Source organism: Olea europaea, unplaced genomic scaffold, assembly GCF_002742605.1.
Source record: "Olea europaea var. sylvestris unplaced genomic scaffold, O_europaea_v1 scaffold959, whole genome shotgun sequence".
NCBI lineage: Eukaryota > Viridiplantae > Streptophyta > Magnoliopsida > Lamiales > Oleaceae > Olea > Olea europaea.
In genome coordinates, this window is record NW_019268088.1 from 297,058 (window position 1) to 303,285 (window position 6,228).

Below are 6,228 nucleotides of genomic sequence, written 5' to 3' on the forward strand. Positions count from 1 at the left end.
CTAGGGTTTACGATTGTGCTTGCTTCTTTGTAAAATCACATGGTATTTATAGATTTCTTAAGCTTTGGGCATCTTGATCTTTTGGCATCATTTGGACAAGTGTTACATTATTGTGGTGAGTCCACAGAAAATTCCAATTTTGGGTATTTTTATGAAACGCGTTCTTCTTCCATTGAGTTGGTTGTTACTTTTCCACATGCTCTTATAATCGCTTTTGCTGCTAAGTGGTTAACATTAACAAGATGCTTGCATGGATCCTTTCGAGGAGATACTCATTTATCTTTAATGCCTTTGATTGCTTTCACTCATTGATAGTTCAACCATCTTAATTATTTTGGTTTAATTATGGGCTTTAATATTAAAGCACATTTTTGATAAATATATATCACAGCTATTTCAAATAACTTGGCTATTTGGTGTTCTTAAAATGGTAATATATTGTCATTTTTCTTGCTTCAAATTTAACATCATGTTTTTTTTTTTTTTAAATCAAATACTAGAAGATATAAGAAAAATAAAAATTTTAATTGTTGTCATGGTGGAACGAACCAAAAATGATTTATGTCAAGATAATATAGTTAAAAAGTGTGATTATTTATGTAATTTTACCTAGGATCACGTTAATAAATAAAAAATACTTTAAAATGTGATGACCAAATAAAATGATGGTAATAATAAAACTGCCAAAAAAATAATAATAAATTAAAAACAATGTGCTGAATCGAAAAACGTTTTTGAATTGTACTTACGGACAAAAAATCGACAATTGAGATAAAAGTTATGCACGTTTTCCTACATCCTTCTTATTCTTCGCTTTTTTAATTAGTTTAGAATTTTTTTTCTTTTAATTGATCGCATCAGATGCAAGACAAATGCAGAATGGAAAACCAAACAGAAAGCATTATTCAAATGTGAGCGAGGAGGAGCTCCACAGGCTGGCACTAAAGAATTCAGATGTGGTGGGTGCAAGGAGGAGGAAACAATAATCATTGAAATTTTAACTTATAATTTTCATAACTTATAATTCTGATAAGCAGCGTATTTGCCTTAGAGGTTCTTTCTTTGAGCTATGCTATAACGACAAAGGGGGTTTACAAAGTTAGATTATAAAATTAAATTTATACCAATCATTTCAAAAATAGATTTTTAAATCATTTGAAATTAAGGATCCAGATTTTGACAACATACTTTAACACTCCATTTTTGTACATCAACTTTGTAGGAGTAGAATTATCCTCTTTCTAACGGGTAAAGCCACTTTGTTTGACAAATGAGGCAAAATACATGCATACATTCCAGCCACTTTGTTTGACAAACGGGGCAAAGTACATGCATTTCATGAAAGGGAGAATTGCAAATTGGTTCTCTCTCTACCCGTAAAATGTACAGAAAATGGAGCCCACTTTTTTGCCGTTATCATTGAAATTTTGGTTCTCCAATTAATGAAGGCGATGGATTTTTCATTTTAAATAGGAAGTTGAATCGGAAGAGAAATGTAACACAAAATTATAGAGAGGAATTGAAAGGTAGAGAGAAAAATAGTGAGTGGAGAGACTAATAAAATTATAGCGAGAAAAATATTATTTTCTATTCTAGTGTACTTTCTCATGAACATAGTTTAGATTGGGTGAACTACGAAAATATTTATTTTTATTTTTATTTGTGTTAGTCTCAATTTCACTTTAGTTGCAAGCTGACATTAATCCAGATTTTTACTAACAATGGTATCGGAGACGTTTACTATTTACATACACGTTAGTATATTCAATCATAGTATTCGTGAATAAAATGACGACGAAGTATGAGATTGAAAAGTTAACTAGAAACAATTTCTAACTGTGAAAAATGAGATTAAAAGTAGTTTAGAGAGAAGATAACTGCTTGGCTGCAATTCGATGGATGCTGTGGAGATCATTGACGATGGCAAGTTGAATGGGATGGATGACAATGTAATTGCTAATCTGCACCTTGTACTAGTCGATGGAGTATCGTCAAGTGTGACGAAGAAGAAGACGACTAAAGTGATATGAGATATACTGAGAAAGTTGTAAAAGATCAAATCATTACATAACAAAATCTTCTTGAAGAGAAGGATTTATACCCTTCGGATAGTGGAGTCAACTACGGTGATCGACCACATCAACACTCTAACATTTTATTTTCACAACTCACATTAATTGGGCATAATATAGAGGCTGGTGAAATTGATAAGAATTTACTTCAAAGTATGCCAAGTTTGTATGATCAACTCATCATCAATTAAAAGTCTAGTTTTCAATGATGTTGCAACTGCAGTTCTTGAAGACAAATGTCGGCAAAAGAACAAGGAAGACAGACTGATAAACTCACAATATGCAGAAGCTTTGATGAAGATAAAAAGAAGATCAACGAAACGTGGCCGTAGTGAGAGTCATAATCGGAGTAGATCAAAATTCAAAAGTAAGAATAAAGCCAAGTGTCATTATTGTGGGAAGAAAGGGTGTTTAGAAAGGGATTGTCGGGGTCTCATAAAGAATAAAGAAGCCAAAGGAAAATGTCTTGAATCGTCAAAAGCCAAGGTTGTATAGCAAGTATCCCAAATGATGATAAAATTTTATACAGTGAGATAACAATAGTTGTTGAAGGCACGAAGCAATTTTCCGATGTCTGACTTATGGACCCAGGAGCTACATGACACGTGATATCAAGGAAAGAATGATTTCATCAATATGAACCTATTTCAGGAGGGTTTATGTTTATGGGGAAATGATCATGCCTTAGAGAATTCTGGGATTGAAACCATCAAATTAAAAATGTATGATGGTGCAATTCATACCATCTAGGAGGTACGACATGTAAAAGGCCTGAAAAAAATTTATTGTCTTTATGGCAATTAGACTGCAAAACACATATAAAAGATGGGATCATGGAGATAGTCAAAGGCATGCTTGTGATGATGAAATCGAAAAAGATAACTATAAATTTGTACATGTTTAAAGGACAAACACTGCGAGAAGGACAAGTATCTATTAAATCGATAATTTCAACAGAAGGATTAAAATGATGTGGCACTGTAAGCATGGCCACATGTCGGAACATGGTTTGAAAATTCTCTCATAACAAAAGCTATTCTTGGGGTTCAAAAGGATTCATTACCCTTTTTGTGAGCATTGTATCACTAGTAAGTAGGGCATATTGAAGTTTGGCAATTCCACTTCTAGTAAATCTACCTTAGAGCTCATACTTTTCGATTTTGGAAATCACCAGCTTTGTCCATAGGAGGTGCATGATAATTTCTATCTTTTATTGATGATTACTCTAGAAGATGTTGGATATATCCAATCAAGAGGAAGACAGATGTATTTGTAGTCTTTAAGAACAAGCTGAGTCTAGTACTCCAGAAGTTCAACGATCAGCTCGGGAGAGGAGAGAACTAGCTTGGCACTCAGAACATTATGGAAGGCAATATTGTATACTTTTTACTGATAAAAGATGAAGAGCTATCAACTTTCCATAAGGCTATAAATAGCTAAGAAGTTTGTCGTTGGATGGCAATAATGCTAGAAAAAATTGAAGTTCTTCATAAAATTAAGACATAGGATCTTGTTCCATTACCACAAGGAAGGAAGGTCGTTGGATATAAATGGCTCTACAAGATCAAACGAGATCTAGTGGAACATTATCGTGCAAGATTGGTGTTGAAGGGATATGCTCAGAAAGAAGGTATTGACTTCAACAAAATATTTTCTCCAACCAAAAGGTTTTGAAGAAGAAGTAAAAGAGAACTGGTTTGTAGGTTGAACAAATCTCTATAAAGTCTCAAATAGGCGCTAGGATGTTAGTATAAGTGATTTGATTCATTCATCATGCGCATTGGATATAACAGACTTAGTTCTCGATCTTTGTACATAGTAAATGAGATTCAAAGAGAGTGATTTCATTATTTTGCCATTGTATGTTCACGTATGCTGGTTGTAAGCCCCAATAAAGATCGTATTAAAGACTTGAAAACACAGTTGGCTAGGAAGTTAAAATAAAGGACTTTGGACCACAAAACAAGATTTTAGAGATGCAAATTTATCGAGATAAAAATAATCTAAAGGTTTTGCTTAGCCAAAAGAATTGCTTGAATAAAATCTTGCGTCATTTCAATATGTAAGATTGTAAGCCAATATAAGTCCTAGCAATGAAGCAGAGAGGATGGAGATGTCTCGAGCATCGTACATATCAGTAGTGTGTAGCTTAATAATTGCTATGATCTGTATAAGAGTAGACATTGCACAAGCAATGAGATCAATTAATTGATATAAGGAAAATCCTAGTAAAGAGCATTATAGTATTGTAAAGAGTATCCTGAGATATAAGGGTGCCTCAAAATCTGCATTACGTTATGAAGGATCAAATTTAACAGTCAGATGCTATGTTTATTCAGATTTTGCAGATGATCTTGACAAAAGCATTAGTCATCAAAGCATTTAACTTAATTGTAGAAGCATTGGTCATCACATTATCGAGTCAACAAAAATAGTAGTAGAAGAAATTGGACAAAGAGGAATCAAGAAACAATAGAATTGCTTTTCTTTGAGAGCTCGAAACGCCCTGGAGCTCCTATAAAAAAATATATTCTGTTCTAATAACTGGCATCTTTTCCTTCATCTCCCCCCATTATTGCTTCTATTTCCAAGCTCTCCATCAACTCCACTATCCCATTTGTATCTTTCTCTTCATATCCTCCAATTCCCATCAACTCTCGTTCCATGTTCAACACATCATCTTCGAGTTCCAATTCTGAAACTGAATCCCCTATACGACACTTTAATTTAAGAATTTTGTTGGAATAACATGGGGCCTAACAGGCCCCCTGACCGAACCCCACCATGGGGGTGGGTCCCTTGCAAAAAAATGGGACCCCCACCTATTGGTGGGGTTCGGCCAGGGGGCCTGACTGTTTTTGTAGCAAACTGCTTAATTTAAACACCACTGATTTGAAACTTCATTTTCTTTGCTAATTTTGAACTGATATACATACAAGTGAAGGATGTTTGATTGCGTGTATAAACAAAAAGGGTGTGTCTTGGCATGAAAAACTAGCCTTCATGTTCGATTGCAGGGAGGTGTAATGAATTATTGTTATTTGTCGGGACAAGGTTTGTGGGGGTGGCATGTGACATGAAGGAGATGAAAACGTGCAAGATAGAGGATGGGTGTAATCACGTATGAAGGTTAGGTGTTGGTCCCAAAATTCAGTAATTGGAAGCGGCACGCGTCCCTACGAATAACGTTGTTAGCCTAAGATTGTTAGGTTATGACTAGAATAATTTTCATCTGTTAAGCACTTGTACCTTGTATTTGTATGTTAAGTTTGACATCAGCTATGTGTAAGAAATTTGGTCAAAATTTTGAATAAGTTTTGTTAAAAGAGTTAAGTTAAGTGTACATCACCTTTTGGTGTTCTACACTTATAGCCCTCTTACTGTGCGGAGGACCCACTCCATTTTTTTAATCGGCAGCCCCCTTGATGTGAGGGGGCTGTGAACTGAGCTGTGTGCCATGCTGTGCACACAGCTCGATCCTTGTCAAAATTAATGAACATTATATCTACTAGATGAAGCAATGTCAATTAAAGTGTCAAATTAAATGTACATGTAACAAAATTGTAAGTTAAATTAAGAATAATGTTATTTATTATTGACCTGACCTACTATATGATAGATAATGTATTATCAAATGATAACAAACTTCATATTTATTAAGTTTGCCAAAAAAGTTGTTTATGCAACTTTTGAAATGTTTTGTTAGATAAGTTTTAAAAGAACATTTATGCTATATGTACAGAATAAGACTCATAGAAGTTTTCCAAATTAAACTCATAGGGTAGACCCCATATAATTAAAATATTGTCAAAAAAATCACACCCACCACACCCATTGTATCTAATCTAGTGGGGTTATGTGAAACCCCAACCTGTACGTGTATCATCTCTTTTAAAAGAAAGCTTAACGAAGGTGGCTTTCTTAAGAAGATATTCTACAAAAGCAAAAATAAAAATTATGTCTAACGGATCCTAAGTTTCTAAAGTAAACTCTTGTTTGGTTCTCATTACTTTTAAAATATATTTTTCTCTCTTTTATTTTCAACCATGTTTTTCAATAAAATAATATTACAGACATATTCAAAACTTCTCCTTATTTTTTAACTGCACATTCTTCATTAAAATAATATTTCAAAAAATGTATTTTGAACAAAAAA